We start from the raw sequence: 15982 nt of genomic DNA on the forward strand, positions 1-15982 counted from the left end.
CTTCTCTCTCGCCATATTCAACAAGTCTAAATTCAGTGTCCTGTATTCGTCCCTATCCCACATTCACTTCCCCCGCTACTTGCCTGGGCGCAGGCATACACAGATGCATGCAGCACTGTGTTCATTTTCCTGTGACGAAAATGTGTTTCCACAGGTGCTGAGCAAAGACTGTGCTGAGCTCTGTCAGCAAAATTTAGCAGCCTGCAGGATTAAGCCTTTAAACTTCATGATCAGTATTATAAGTGAACTCACTGCACACGCAATTCCATTCTGCACATGTAAAATGAATAACCGGGCTTGCAAACAGAAAGCAAGCCCTTTTTTTCCAATTTACAAATTAAGGTTTTTAGACATGCAGCCAGTAGCTGCCAAATTCTGCTCTCCAAACTACATCAAATTCTGCCAAAACATAAAGAAGAAAATGATAAAAAACACTGGATTAAATTCTATTTTCAAATATATTAAGTATTCAGATAGTTCTCTTATATTCCTGCTTTAGAATAATGACAAGCAGGGGTATAAGCAAATATACCATACACACCGCTGTGCCATGCACACTGCCTCATACAGTTTTTAATTTCCTTTGGGCAACATTTCATGCCGCAACTGGATGGTTCTTTTTGTTCTATATCAGACACTGCACCTGCTGTGTTAGCGATCAAATTGTATGCAGTGGCGTGTCTATCACAGGAGATTCTGAGTATAATGTGGCAAAGGGCAACAGATTGGCCAATGTGTATGCCAGATGCCAGTCACACCCATGACTGCAGAAGAAATAAGATTCTCCAATTAAAGACACGGCTATCAGCTTTGCATAGCTGGACAAAAATTAGTTCAGCACAGAAAAAATACAAATGCCAAGTAAGTTTTCTCCCTTTTCCTTAATCTAGTATTTGTTGCATTCTATTACAGTCAGGCAGATTCTTCATTAATGGCCCAGCGCACTCGAGCCAGTGGGAGATGGATCACAAACGTGCGAAAAAGCACAGAATCTGCCTATTCTGCTGTAATCACTGGCAGTACCAGGGCCACCGGAAAGCTGCAGATGTCCTCACGTAAGCATTGCCCAAGTCAGCTGCAGCAGTAGCAGCGGTGGAAGGTCAGTTATATGGAAGATGGGGATTCCTGAGGCACCTCTTAGGCAGTAACTCCCCCAAAGTTGGTGCAGATCAGGCAGGATCATGGTGTCCTTGTCTAGGGTTCAACCCAGTGCCTAATGAAGTCAGTGCAAAGACTACCACTGACTTCACTTGTCTTTGGATTAGGCCCTTTCAGTATATTCTGCCACAAATACTACAGAACATGAATGATAGTCACCTTAAGGAACAGATGTCACCACACTGTGACTGGTGAAGAGAGATCCTGGCATTAGCAGTTAAAGGGGCAAAGGTGATCAATGAGCTAATGAGGATGAAATCTGTCAGAGAAAACTGAGGAGCAACAAAGACCAGGCTCAGTATTGCCAGTGATTCACCACACATAAATGTATTTTGCCACTGTAGATTTCATGCTTTGTTGTTTCAGAATCAATAGACTAATATGACTAAGCAACCATTTCCTCCTACCAAAAACTGAACTGACCTGAGAGATCATATTCCATTTTATTTTCTTGCTCTGTAGCTTGAAAATGAGTGTCGGTTTGGAATCCAGTGCTTCTTTATAAATATCTTTAATATGCCATAAGTGCTTCCAGCAGTAAATATAGCAGACTAGAGATAAATTTGGCCCATCACATTTAACCATAAGGAACTGAATTAGGGCACAGGAGACTTCACAGAATTCCACTTATCTGCCCCCCAAAAAGCCATCAGAATAATTTTTCTATTTTAACACTCATACCTGAAGGCATTTAGGCACTTAAACAAAATGTATTGAGTACTAAAAGCAATTTAGTCCCCAATACTTGCATTTTTAATTCATTGTAGATTGTTATTTCTTTGCACACCTATTGGTTTAGTCATCTGCATGTTTATCTCTTTTCTTTTAGCATATGACTGAGTTCTTAACGATAATTTAAATACGTACGACTGTTTTCTCTTCGCACCTATGCACCTTATTATTTATTCTTGATCTCCCATTTTCCTGTAAGTTATTGCTTGTAAAATATTTTAAAATCAATAATTCAGCTTAAACTCCCTTTAAAAGAAGGAAGAAAACATGAGGGGCTAGATCTCGCTCACTCAGTCAGACTACATGTATGAATAATATGTGTATGAATAAGGAGAGCAGGATTTAGCCCAAGAACATGCTACACCAGGGTAGGGACAAAAAAAAAAATAACAGTCACACACCCACCACAACCCCCCTGCACATGTACACTAAACAAAACCAGGCAAACTTATTAGTGGACTCCTCTCCTGGTGTTAGTTAACAAAATGCCTTCATTCTCCTATCAAATCCCTTAAAAGTAATAGTACAGTCAAGGTTTCAGTGCCATTCTTCTAAGGTCTTCCTTGGGATGCACAAAGAGGGGAATCCCGAGTAGCAGTAGAGAGGTCATTTTACCTCTGTATTTGGCACTGGTGCAACTGCTGCTGGAATACTGTTTCCAGTTCTGGTGCCCACAGTTCAAGATGGATATTGATAAATTGGAGAGGGTTCAGAGAAGAGCATGAGAATGATTAAGGATTAAAGAACATGCCTTATACTGATAGACTCAAGGAGCTCAATTTATTTAGTTTAACAAATAGAAGGGTAAGGGGCAACCTGATTATAGCCTATAGCCTATAGCTCACTCACCTTATCTCTTTAATATTCTGGGACCAACACAGCTACAATAACGCTGCATATATCAAAATCCTTAACGGTAGTGGCACAGCCAAGATTTCAGCACTATTCTTCTAAATTCTTTCTTGGAAACAAGGACGTCATTGTGGCACCAGAAACCTGCCTGATGTTCCGAAGTCTTTCCCAGAAATATTGCCTCCTAGGAGAATTGTATCTGGAAGTGGCATCAGTGGTACCCCATGTATGGGGGGTCTGCATGTGTCCATACTATTTTGGAATGTGTCTAGTTATCAGTGGGTAGTTGAATTGCTTTCATTACAGTCTAAGATTTAGTTTACACTATAGAGTTTTGCTAGCATAGTTATGTTGACTAGGAATGTGAAGAAAAAAATCACACCTCCAGGCTGACACAACTGTGCCCGCATAACCTCTCCTTTTCACTGTGAGTCTCTCTGTCTCTCTCCCCTATCTCATATGCTCATTTTCAACTACCAGCTGAACTCCTAGTGCCAGACTCATTGGTATGCTCCCTCTGCTTTCCACTGCTAGCCCTCCTAAATTCTCTCTACGCCCTGCATCCTCTGTCACTATTGACCGTATTACCATCCTTCTGTCACCAAGCTCTGTAAGTTGGGCATCATCTTCAACTCCTTCCTTTCTCCTGCCCCACACATCCAGGCTGTATCCAAATCTTCCTTCACAATGTTGCTAAGATCTATTTCTTTCTGTCCAGGCAGTCAAAATCATTATCCATGAGTTACCTCCCTTCCTGATTGCTGTGACTTCATCCTCAGCCCCTGCAGGTCCATACAACAGGCGGCAGCCAGCGTCCTCTGCTGTCCCTCACCACTCTAAGGCATTGACGCCATTGTCTCCCCTTGTTCCACCACATCAAGTTCAAGCTTTTAGTCTTCACCATCAAGGCACTTGACAACAACTCTAGTTGCCTATTCTAATCTGTTCCCTGGCCTGCCACCCACCACCTCCTCTGCTTTGCCAGAGACGCCAGCTTGCCCCATTTCTTGTCACACAGACATCTTAACACATTCTTCAGTGCTGCCCTTACACATGGAACACCCTCCCTGATCTGCAAGACCTCCTTCAAATGGCTGCTCAAGGCACACCTCTGCAATGATGCCTATACAAAATCAACCGTTTAATAATGGCTTTATTATATTTTATATTATTTATATATATATTAAACATATTTATTATAAATTATTATTTATAATAGCAGATGTGGGGGGTCAGTTGTCATACACTTTTTTTTAATGGCAAATGCATATACAAACTGTATATTTGTTTACAGTCCTCTTCTTTCCCACCTTTTATATGTAACTTACCTTCTTAGACTATGCTTTTCATGGTTGGAACTGTGACTTCATACGTGTTTGTACAGCACCTAGCACAATGGCCCCCTGGATCCTCATTGGAATTCTGGCTCCTACTGTGATATAAATATTGACTGATCTTGTTGTGGAGGCAGGAGCAGCAGGAACTCATATCGCCTGGATATTTCAAAAGGTGTCATTTCTTTTTCTCTATCACACATATACCCTTTAGGTGGTCGTGTAGACTAGAGCATTAGTGGGTGTTACCATCAGATGTATATTTGGTGAACTGCCCTTTTGCTGGTATCTTGTTGCAGTAAGAAAATCTGTCATTCTCTTAGTGGTTTGCTGCTTGGAGGGTGAGCTTAATTAAAATGTAAAATGTCAAACATTAGTAAGAAGGAGGATAGCCCTGTGGGGAGTGAGGATGAATCAAATTTATTAGTCACTGAGCAGCAGGCTGGTAGCCCTTCACTCAGAAAAATTTTAAAAGGCAGTTAATACTGAATACAGAAGCACTCTAATCTCTGTATATTCCACCCAACCTCCTGAAAAACACTACCACAGGTCCCACCAGTTCCAGAAATGAAAGGTAAATCTGGTACAGAGATTAAAACAGCCCCATTTAATATCTTCCTGCAGGACACAGCACACACTGTGCACTGCATTTGGATTGTAAAGAGAAATGTCTCTCGTAGGGATTTTTTCCCTCCAATTATCAAGAAAATTCTATGCTCTGCAACTTATACTGCGTGTAAAAAGATTGTAAGTGAAGGGCAGTTAGTGGCAAGCCTGAAAACTAATTTGATATGCTACCTGGGAACTATTTCTTAAGGATCAGCCTCCAACAATAGAATTCTCTGTTCTACAAATCTCAAAAGCAAATGCAGGTGGACCATGAAAGCTAGTCAGAAATGTGCATTGAAGGTCAAAATTACGATGTGCATAAACTCCACATGTCGTCCTAGAGGTACAATAGACTATATCCCCTGCAGTTCTGTATCATGCTGTTTCTGAACTTGGTATTCTGTGATTTCACCTACCTGCTATCCTCCTCGCTCTTCCCAGCCAAAAGTGTGTTAATAACCCCTACCATGCCCACACATACATTCCTCTTAAAAACCCACTTCTGCCATGCTGTTCATAGTGAGTCAAGTTGACTTGTATATAAATTGCCTAATGTTTGTTCCCTTTCCACTAACTTCCAACGACCTTTTCTTAGGCTTTGGAGCTCTTCCGAGCAGACAGTACCCCAGTATCCTTCTTGAATGTTTGGAAAACACCTGGCACAAAGTGAGTATTACTGTAAATAAATAAATAATAAGCTAAATGATACTCTGGTGAGAAATATGTAAGTCATAATACCTCCCTTTTACAGATGGGGAAACTGAAGCAGGGAGGTTAAGACCAACACTTTTAAACTTTGATGCCTAAAAATAGGAACTTAATTTTGTATTTAAGCAATTAAATAAATGTCCTGTGATCAACACTTTTGAAAAATCAAGCTACTTACATGCTTAATTTTAGATCCAAGGGTTCAAAATGTTGCCTTCAGTGATTTGTGCAAGGCCACAAAGCAAGTCAGTGGCAGAGATGGGCTTAGCTCTTGAATCCCAGCCTTGGGCTCTTTCCTTTGGACCATTCAGCCTCTTGGGCTAGGAACCAAAAACTCTTTTGTTTAGGGCTGTCGATTAATCACAGTTAACTCATGCGATTAACTCAAAAAAATTAATCGCGATTAATCACAGTTTTAATCGCACTGTTGAACAATAGAATACCAATTGAAATTTATTAAATATTTTGGATGTTTTTCTACATTTTCATAAGGATAAACAAAAGAAATAGTATTTTTCAATTCACCTCATACAAGTGCTGTAGTGCAATCTCTTTGTCGTGAAAGTGCAACTTACAGAACGCCTGTTCTCACTTCCAGCTGATATTGTAAACAAGAAGTGGGCAGCATTATCTCCTGCAAATGTAAACAAATGTGTCTGTCTGAGTGATTGGCTGAACAAGAAGTAGGACTAAGTGGACTTGCAGGCTCTAAAATTTTACATTGTTTTATTTTTGAACGCAAGGTTTTTGTACATAATTCTACATTTGTAAGTTTAACTTTCATGATAAAAAGATTGCACTACAGTGCGTGTATTAGGTGAATTGAAAAATACAATTTCTTTTGTGTTTTTGCAGTGCAAGTACTTGTAATCAAAAATAAATATGAAGTGAGCACTATACACTTTGTATTCTGTGTTGTCATTGAAATCAATATATTTGAAAATGTAGAAAACATCCAAAAATATTTAAATAAACGGTATTCTATCATTGTTTAACAGTGCAATTAATTGCACGATTAATTGCACGATTAATTTTTTTAATCGTTTGACTTTTGTTCTAATCTCAACTCTGCCACCTATTAAACGTGTGGCCTTTGGCACATCCTTAACCTCTCTCTGTCATTTTCCCCAGGACCATATTATTTACTAAATTCCCTCTCAGGGATGTTAACAATGCTAGAAAGACAAGGTGGGTAAGGTAATATCTTTTATTGGACCAACTTCTGTTTCTGAAAGATACAAGCTTTCAAGCTACACAGAGCTCTTCTTCAGGGATGTTGTTAGGACTCTTTAATGTTTGCACAGCACTCTTAAAATGCAAAGCCCTCTATAAAGATGGTAACTTTATTATTTCTTTTAAATGGTCGAAGTAGAAAGAAGACGAAGAGCAGAGAGGTCTGGGTTCAGGCTGGGAGTCTTGGTGGGTCTCCCAGCTTGTGCATTAACAATTTGGAACCAATGTAGCAAGCTCTGCTTTTCGGTGTGGCACTTGTCGATTAAAAAAAAGTCATTTTGATTCACTGCAGAGACAGCCTCAGTGGAAAGCAGAGTGGAAACTCATTAAAGGAAGGCAACACGTACTTCCAACGGGACCCAAATCCTGCAAATATATATTTGATTAATCTTGTCCAAGATGAGGGGAGATAAGGGAGGTGGAGGGTAGCACAAAGGAGTATAATTTATTAATTTATTATAAATTATTATTAATGTTATGCTAAGTTCCCTATTTAACTGAACTGAAACTTTTTTTAAAGCACTTCTTTGATATAGAGTACATCCATTTCATATTTATCTGGTATTCATTTACCAAGATTCTGTCTTATATAAGTAAAAAAAAAAAAAAAAAAAAAGACTATATTAATTAGCTCAGACAGATTAACGGGATTTTTTCTTCCAGCCCCTTAATAGCCATTATATTTTTTCATTTTATTATGGGACTTTTATTCAATTCACCCTTTTCAGATATTCATCTGCAAAAGTTTTACTTCTATAAAAATACAGTAGACGTACTGTGAGAGTGGGTGGCGTACACAAAAGTATGTGTAATGGACAGGTAGAAGCAGATTTTTTTCAGGGACAACTCCTCCTCTGAAGGGTCTGGCAAGAGTCAGTATAGCAGTATTCGTTCTATGGTAGACAGCACCGAACACCTTAAAATAAATCGACCTTGAGAATAGCTAAAAAAATATGGAATGGCAGCAGTCATTTTAAGTCTTCCTGTAAAAAAGCAACACAAAGAATTTTAACTTTAGTTGCTGATCTACAGCTGGTGTGTTCTTTGAGAATATGTTCCAGATTTACAAGACTCAAGGCAAGGTGGACCCAGGAATACCAGGTAGCCAAGGTGCTACATACACAATGCCTTGTGACATATTGGTCATGTACAGATTTATAGAGAACCCTGGTAAGCCGCTAGCAGTCTTCTACCAACTTCAGCCAAAATAGCATAAAACATGCTAACAGAAATACACATGGTGACACAGAAGCTACATTGTGTCCCTCAAGGAAGGAAAACAGTGAAGTTCTCCAGGTGGAGATTCCTCCATATTATTGCATGAGAGGATGGTGGCATTTGTCCCTCCCACCTCCATTCATTGAAGCAGCAGCCAGTCTGGTCCCCAGACTTGTGGATTCTATGATATCCACAGATTTAAAAGGATCCTATCCTAGGAGACCTGTGTGTCTTTGAATCAGCTACATGGCCTCCCTGCAGTTCCTTTCCACTCCCTAGAAGCATGATTCTTGGCTTTTTTTCAGGGTTCTTTTGCTCACTATTGTTTTGTATTATATTGAGACACACTGCTACCAGACACATTGGTCTAACCATTGAAGTAAGTTTGAATAAAAGACTTGCTGAGCTAAGGTCTCTTCTCTGTCTCAGACTAACAACATTCAATCAGAGCCCAAAATCATATCTTCTTATCACTTATTTCCAACAACAATGAAATTAGAGATCCACAAGAGTGGAGGCAGCTTTGTGAAGGTTTATTTATGCACATGTGAATTCCTAGAGTTGTCAGAGGAATGGATTGTGAATTTTTCAGTGGAGCCAGGTGAGAAAGGATGAGATGAACTGACAACAACAACAAAAAAAGTCAGTTTTAACTAATGTGTTCAGGCTATTCCCAGAAAAACAAGCTTTATAACAAATCCATGACTGATCTACTTCTAATTAAACATTTATTCTAGTTATGTGGCTTCCCTTGGCATTCTGAGTTTTCATGATGTTCTAGTCTCCTTGGTCATTCTAGCTTCCAGTATCTCTGCTGGACTCCCTTATCCAAACAGAATATCTCCTGCATTTGTGATACCCAAGTCATCAACACTTACAGGGGAAATCAAAAATCCTGAACTCTTGGCAGATAAGTGAAAGAGGCACTGATTTTTAATTAGATTATTTTAAAATGCAATTCATTTTAATTTAAGATTATATGTAGATTCTGTTAATCATTTTTAACCTCCAATGGTTTTACTTAAAATCCTTAAAATTAAGTTTTTCCATTCAGTGTAAAATCTGGTTCTACAAAGCAGAAAAGACAGAGAGCATTTGGGAGATGGGGGGAAAAAAAAGAATAGAACAACAATGTAACCTTACAAATTACAACCAAGTGGAGCTGTCAATAACATCTTACCTAACATATTGTCAGAGAATTTTCCTTCTGTGTCATGTTGGTCATTACTGTAACACTACATGAGAAATAACTCCATCTGTTAAAAAAGAAAAGAAAAGCAGCTGCTATCCTTATGCAAAAATAGCATTAGCAAATACAGTCCTTTTAACTTTTACAGTCATAGTTTTAGTCTTGCTTTATTTGTGTCACATAAGCCACCATACCACTTCTATTGTTGCGGTAATAAACTCCCCTCAAAAACCAAATGAACAAAAATGAGAAGAGTGGTCCCCGTGAAAGTAATAAAAACTATTAATGTACATTGCCACTTTAAAACAATTCTTCAGTCCCTGTTATTGCAAAATGTGAAGTGCTAGAGTACAGCACAGAGATGCCATGCTATTCTGCTGATTCATTCTAGCAGCCAAACCAGGTGGGTCCCATTAACTACAACCAAGGAATAGAAGAGGATTTGAGCCTCACTGGGTATGTCCACACAGCAGCAGGGAGCAAGTCTTGCATCTTGTTCAACAGATCTGAGGTAGCGGGGCTCACACTAGTGTGCTAAAAACAGCCGTATAAGTGTTCTGGCTTGGGCTGGTGCTTGGGCTCTCAGGCCTAAGGGGGATGGTGGGCTTCAGAGCCCAAACTCCAGCCTAAGCATCCAAGCAATGTCAACATAGCTATTTTTAGTAAGCTAGCCTGAGCCCAGCTAGCACAAGTCCATCAATCCAGGCTCCAAGACTCGTTCCCAGCAGCTGTATAGACCTACCTGCTGTGGCTGAGGGACAATAAGCTCCTTCAAGGAACTGTCAGTCTGAGGAGAAAGCCTAGGCTGAGGTTTATGATTTGTTGGAATTTAAGTTAAACAATAAAGGGAAATTCTAGGAAGAGGGTACATTTGGATCATAGCCAGAGCATACGTCCTGTGTAGGGAGCCAGGGTGGCTTCCCTCCAAACCAGAGGGTAAAGAGCCACCCTCTCCGCCTGAGTGGGTGGGGCCAGACCAAGTTTACTCCAATCCCCAGAAGGGGAGGGGTGGAACAGGAAGTACAAAGGGCAGGGCCCTTAGCCCAGGGAGGGAGGGAGACACAGGCTTTTCTCTCCAGACCCTGCTGCTGACCCAGGGAAGGCCCTGGAGGAAGGACTGGGGCTACCAGGACTGCCAGTCACTGAGGACCTGGAGGGGCCAGACTGTAAGCCGGGCCAGCATGAGCCTGACGCAGAGGGGGAGCGGGAGCTGCCAGCAGCTGAATACCCGGATGAGCTGGAGAGACCCCGCTTGAGAGACTGGGTAGGAAGTAGCCCAGGGGCAGAACTGCACTGTGTGGTGGGTGTATTTGGTCAGCAGGGCGCAGATGGCTCCCTGCTGACCCAGTGGCAGGACCCTCTCCTCCTGCCACTGTCAGAGCCCTGGGCTGGAACGCAGAGGAGTTGGATGGGCCTGCGTCCCCCGGCCAACCCGCCTCGGGTAGCAGAATCCCGAATGCTGCGGACGCGTGCCGGCACACATTCTCCGCTAATTCCCCAGTGACCGAAAGCTGTGACTAAGGCCTGCCAGTGGGACAGTAGCTCTCCATTGCCCCCTAGAGGCTCGGTGGACCGATTGAAACCTGTCACCACCTGAGATAGGAACTAGGTGGGAATGCATCTAGGTGGGAATGTAGTTTGCTGTATCCAGGGGTTGACTATGGTATGGCAAGTCTGCCAGGCCCATGATGTATAACAGAGTGAATTCCAAAGAGAACCCAAATCAAACACACCAAGGAGGTCCAATCTTAAAGTGGTCTATACTGAAATTATGGCCGTTCCGCTGCTCCTCAGTACGTAATGTTCCTTTATAGAACAATGACCTAATACTCATTTCTGCAACCCCAAGGGCCTCATTGCACTGGATATCATCACACATACAGTGCACCAAATGAGGCACATGGCATTAGGGATCTACTCATTGATGTATAATAAATTTCACCTTGACCAAATGATAGCATTTGAGATGAGAAGGGGTGGTGATGATTGGATTTGATTAGGTTCAGGCTAGTGGTTCAGCCTGTAGTTTTGAGGACAACTCCAGGCTGAGTTTTGGGTTCAGATCTGACAATGCCAAACATTCATCAGTTGTGTTCTCATGAGATCAAAGACCAAAATAATGGAGTTCTCTTAAAAGCAGCTGATTTGTGAGAGTTACACCATCTTGGGCTGAAATCTTGTGAGAACGGTTGCTTTAACAAGTTCTCAGCTGCATCCAACCTCAAACAGAAACCAGAGAGGCAGATTCAGATACAGGAGTTTGAACGTAAACCTCCATAAATTCACCACATTTGAGGTTCTGGTGCATTTCTAGTTTATTTGTGTTTGGCTGTTTCAAAGAGGGTAGCATTTTGTTCGTTTGGGTTTTTTCCCCCTGGTCTGGAGTGTGGGGTGTTAATTATTGAGAGCTATAATGGTTCTTATGAGACAGCTATAATTCTGTCCAAATAAAAAATTAGTATTACAAATGTGTGGGTCATATCCACTCCCTGGGGTCATTAATAATGGTAACCTAGGGATTTCAGAATGGGATTAAACTATTTCATTTCTAAAATGGTTAAGGAGTTGTTAGAGCAGCGAGCATAGTCAAAAATATTTTGTGAAAATATTCAATACATTTTGTACATTCAATACATTTAGTATTAAGTATTATTATTTGTTTGTTGTTTGTTTTCTAGTAGCACCTAGAGGAGGTAACCCTAATCAGGGCTTCATTTTCTGGACACTGTACTGTGATGGGGTGTTTATCCCACACAAGACCAGAGTAAGTAAAAAGGGCCAATTAACCCTGAGACAGGCGGCACCTGGAGGAGAATCAGGGCTGATAAAGTCTATCTGATGATGAAGCCCGGCTGGGCAGGGGCAGGCTGAGCTGGTATAAAACCAGGAAATGGAGAGCAAGAAGGAGGCTGCAGGAAGGAATGCTACGGTCACTTCCCAGAAAGGAGGAGAATTAGTAAAAGACAAGGAAGAGTCCTAGGGAAGAGCAAACCCTGGGATCCTACCTTGGACTACAGACTCCAGCAAGCACCTGAGAAGGGTGAAATAGCTGCAGGGATTCCTGCAGAGGAAGCTTCAGTGGTAACCCAGAGAGGGGTTGGAGTAGAAAAAGGTAGGAAGCAGGCCAGGGAAACAACAGAGTCTAGGATTTCAAAGACTACAGTGGCTAGTCATAGGATCCCTTGGCTGGAACCCTGAGTAGTAGGAGGGCCTGGGTTCCCCTACCAGCCATTGGGGAAGTGGCACAGTCTGGGCAGTGAACAGGAAGACTGCCCGAGATCGTCCATCCAGTGGGACTCTGATACCCTAGAAGGGGAAAACTGGAGGGCCAACCCAAGAAGAGGGAGTCATGAGGAGGGAGTAATCTAACTCCAGAGAGAAAGACACCTTGTGGCAAGCAACTGAAGGAGGGGGGCATCAGACTGGTGGAGAGCTAATCCCCAGATGATCCTCAAGGAGGTGCCCCAGCAATGAGTAATGAACTCTGACATGTACAAACACACAGTAAGACAGTCTGTGGTCTGAAGAGTTTAAGTCTAACTGAAGAAGACAGGCAATGGATGCAAGGAGAAGAGAGGCACGGAGATTAAGCATGGCTAAGGTCATACAACATGTGAATGGCAGAGCTTGGAATAGAATCAGGTCTCCTTAGTCCCAGCTCAGTGTCCTATCCACTGATCCCTGCATTGTTCACTATATAACATATTCAAACATATAGTATTCAACCAGCTCTGGTAGTTAAAAAAACATCATTACATGCCAAAGAAATCACTTTTGACACAAGTCTGATTATATTAATGAGCAATATATAATTTAAACATGCCCTTTGAACTGGGTAACTCTCCAGCTCTTTTGTTTTGACTAGAGACAGGCCACTGAATTTGGAGCTGCGCATGGATTTTGAACACTGCAAAGTTTGGTGTTATCATATATGTGGTTTTTGTTCAAGCCTCTCTAGTTTTGACAATAACAGAAATGCTGTTGTTTTGAGGCTATATGAGGTTAAGACATTTGGTGCCACAGCCTATCCAACATGGTGTAATTTTTCAGAGTAAAGGGTCAACAAAACCACCACACCAAACATGAACTTTCCATAGCTATATTTATTGTGAAAACTGAAAAGTATTTCACACAGCTTGCCCTGACCGAGATCTTGGCATCACAGCAAAAGCTGATCTATGAAGTAAACTGGATTTTTTTTCAGACTGAAAGACTCTTAAGGTCCTTGAATACAAAGGGCTCCATTTAGAAAGAAATTGCAGTCTGTAAATATAATCTACAATCAAGGCTCTCAGTCACAAAATAGCATGACTATATCTCTGATTACTAATTTAATCAGGCACCACAAGCACTTAAGTGAAGAACCCCAGCCAGACAAAGGGAGCTCCTTACAGCTGTTTTCAGTATGCTATATTGTGCAATAGATGTCTGAGCAGTGATCCCATGTCTGTGGGGCAACACTTTGCTAAAACAAAGTGAAATTATGCTGACATGTACTGTAGAAATATGCTTTGCTATGATGCTGCATCAGTAAACAACATACTTATTGCATTACTAGTAATCCTGAACCTTTGCAGTATTCAGAAGTGACTTCAGTTCAGTCAGGATGTGTCAAAAACTGCGGCCATCATGATGTTTGAATGAAAGATCCTTCTGTTGGAAAGGTTTGCCATCATTTTCAGCAGCCACACAAAAGCCGTAAAAGAAGAGAAGTAAAGAGATGGCAGCCAAGTGCCCTATACGGATGGAAAGCTGTAGCACTTCCATGTAGACACTCACTACGGCAACAGGAGGGGTTCTCCCATCACTATAGTTAATCCAGCTCCCCCAAGAGGTGGCAGCTAGGTCAACTGAAGAATTCTTCCATCGAGCTGGCTCTGTCTATACCAGAGGTTAGGTTGGCTTAGCTGCCTCTCTCGGGGGGAAGAGGAGGGTGGATTTTTTTCAGACATAGCTATGCCAAACGTAAGTTTTCAGTGTAGACCAGCCCTCAGACAATGAGTTTAAGCTAATCTATTCTCTGAACAATATTGGGGAGAAACCCTAAAATCACATTGTTGATACTAGATCATTTTTCAGAAAGCTAAAATTAAATGTGCTTGTTTTTCTTCACTCTAAATAACTAAGTCTCACTGGTCTCTTAGATACTAAAGCAATTTGATCAAGCTGCCAGCCTTCCTCTTCATTCTCAGATGCCCCCTCTCTCCCAGACTCCTTTTCCATTCCTTTTGTTCTGTCCACCTTCACCTCGCACTTATTGCTGCACTGAGTTCCAACTCTCCGGTGCTCACAAACATTAAATAGATCACAAGATTCCTTACTTGAGGATGCCTCAAAGCAGCATTTAAAAAGAAAATCAACACAAAGCATTTCCCACCCCCCCCCCCAGCTCTAAGCAAACAGTGGGTGAAAAATTCACAAACACCAGATAACATGAAGTCTCTTCTTAGCAGACATATTAATAATTCAACCCTTCTGATGTAATTTAATTATTTTTTCCAGTCCCAACTGGCTTTCTAGAGAAAAGAAAGGTTCATTTAAATTTAAAAAAAATGGAGAAAGTGTTGAGATTTTGTTATGGCTTTGTACACAGATGTGAAAGGGAGTGCTACATATCAGAACTCTGACTACTTAAAGGCTGTTGTATTAGCAGGAATCCTCACCTCTTCATACAAACTAGCACATACCAGATGGCTCCATGGGAGTCAGGAGGCTTGAAATGGAGCAATCATTCAATCTGCAGATGGAATATACAGTACGTTCCCAGTTAAATAAGGGGCTCATTTATTCAGATGGATTCTTCATATATGGAGCATGTCTCAGAGGACATACTATTTTCTCTGTCTCCAGATTTCTAACAAATTTCAAAGCTAGTGTCCACTTTCCATCATATTTCTGCAACCAAATTCAGCAATCCATTTAACTAAAGGGATGAAACTTTCTCTGTGCTCCCTAAACCTGTGCTGGAGCTGTAAACTGAATGCAAAAATCACATTTTGCTTATAACCCTGAAATAAGGAAACCCCACTTACAGAGGCACAACATCCAATTTTTCATATGAGTGCAATCTTTGGACAGAATCTTCAAACGCTGAGTTCCAACCTGGGTAAAACTAATGTTATGATTACTTATATATGAAAATAAATCTAATTAGTTAATGTTATTGTCTATGCTATAAATTCCTTTAATAGAAATTGAGTCCTCAATCTAATACTAGGATCTGTTAGTGTGACTCATTGTCACTATGTAGCGTGTAATAGGGGAATGAATTATGACTTCTGAGATGTGTTCCATATATGCAAAATTCCAGTGGGACTCTACACATGTGCAGAGGGCCAAGAAAGCAGATCCTTATGTGGGATCATGAACTTAATATATATTAAGCATGCAGTCACTATGGCCAAATTTACACATCCCCTGAACGAAGACAATCAGCCCATATTTTTACTTCCCATAACACATTATTAACTACCCAGCATTGTCTACGTGGATGCACTGCCTTTCCGAAATTCACAGGAAGTGTCACAGTACAGTAGGACTAACAAAATAAAGAGGTCAACAAGGTGGCCAGGGCCGTCCCTATAGGGGTGTGGAGCCCAGGGTAGAAGTGACAGATTCGTCTCTTCCAGAACCGACTGCACTGGCCAATCACACCAGCCTGCAGGAGCCCCCAAAGCATGGGGCCCGCAGCAGTCACCCTGATTTGCCCTACCCAAAGGACAGCTCTGAAGGTGGCCAGAGCCAGCAGTGAGCCAAGAACGCTTCATACACATGCATAGATATAATGCCAGATATGAATAAGGGACTAACCTTACATCTAAGCTCAGCCCCCACTTTGGGGGGCATATGTGAAAATGAATGTAGTCATCTCGGCTTGGTGCCCCATTTGCCCACTTCACAAAACTAACACACACAACACAATCATTTGCAGTCTCTTCTGAAATGAGCC

The 15982-nt window shown here is 41.4% G+C and overlaps 1 long non-coding RNA gene across 3 annotated transcripts in view; it reads left to right on the forward strand.

The window, feature by feature from the left end:
* LOC140905950 (uncharacterized) overlaps positions 1 to 15982 on the forward strand; it is an 86624-nt gene that overhangs the window by 19611 nt on the left and 51031 nt on the right. For 2 of the 3 annotated variants that reach the window (XR_012156996.1, XR_012156994.1), the window contains exons 2-4: positions 913 to 1099; positions 4079 to 4251; positions 5281 to 5351. This is a non-coding gene — a long non-coding RNA (uncharacterized LOC140905950). The remainder of the gene's footprint in view (positions 1 to 912; positions 1100 to 4078; positions 4252 to 5280; positions 5352 to 15982) is intronic. The other variant, XR_012156995.1, reaches the window with a different exon arrangement.

This window comes from Lepidochelys kempii, chromosome 2 (assembly GCF_965140285.1).
Source record: "Lepidochelys kempii isolate rLepKem1 chromosome 2, rLepKem1.hap1, whole genome shotgun sequence".
In the NCBI taxonomy this organism is placed as follows: Eukaryota; Metazoa; Chordata; order Testudines; family Cheloniidae; genus Lepidochelys; species Lepidochelys kempii.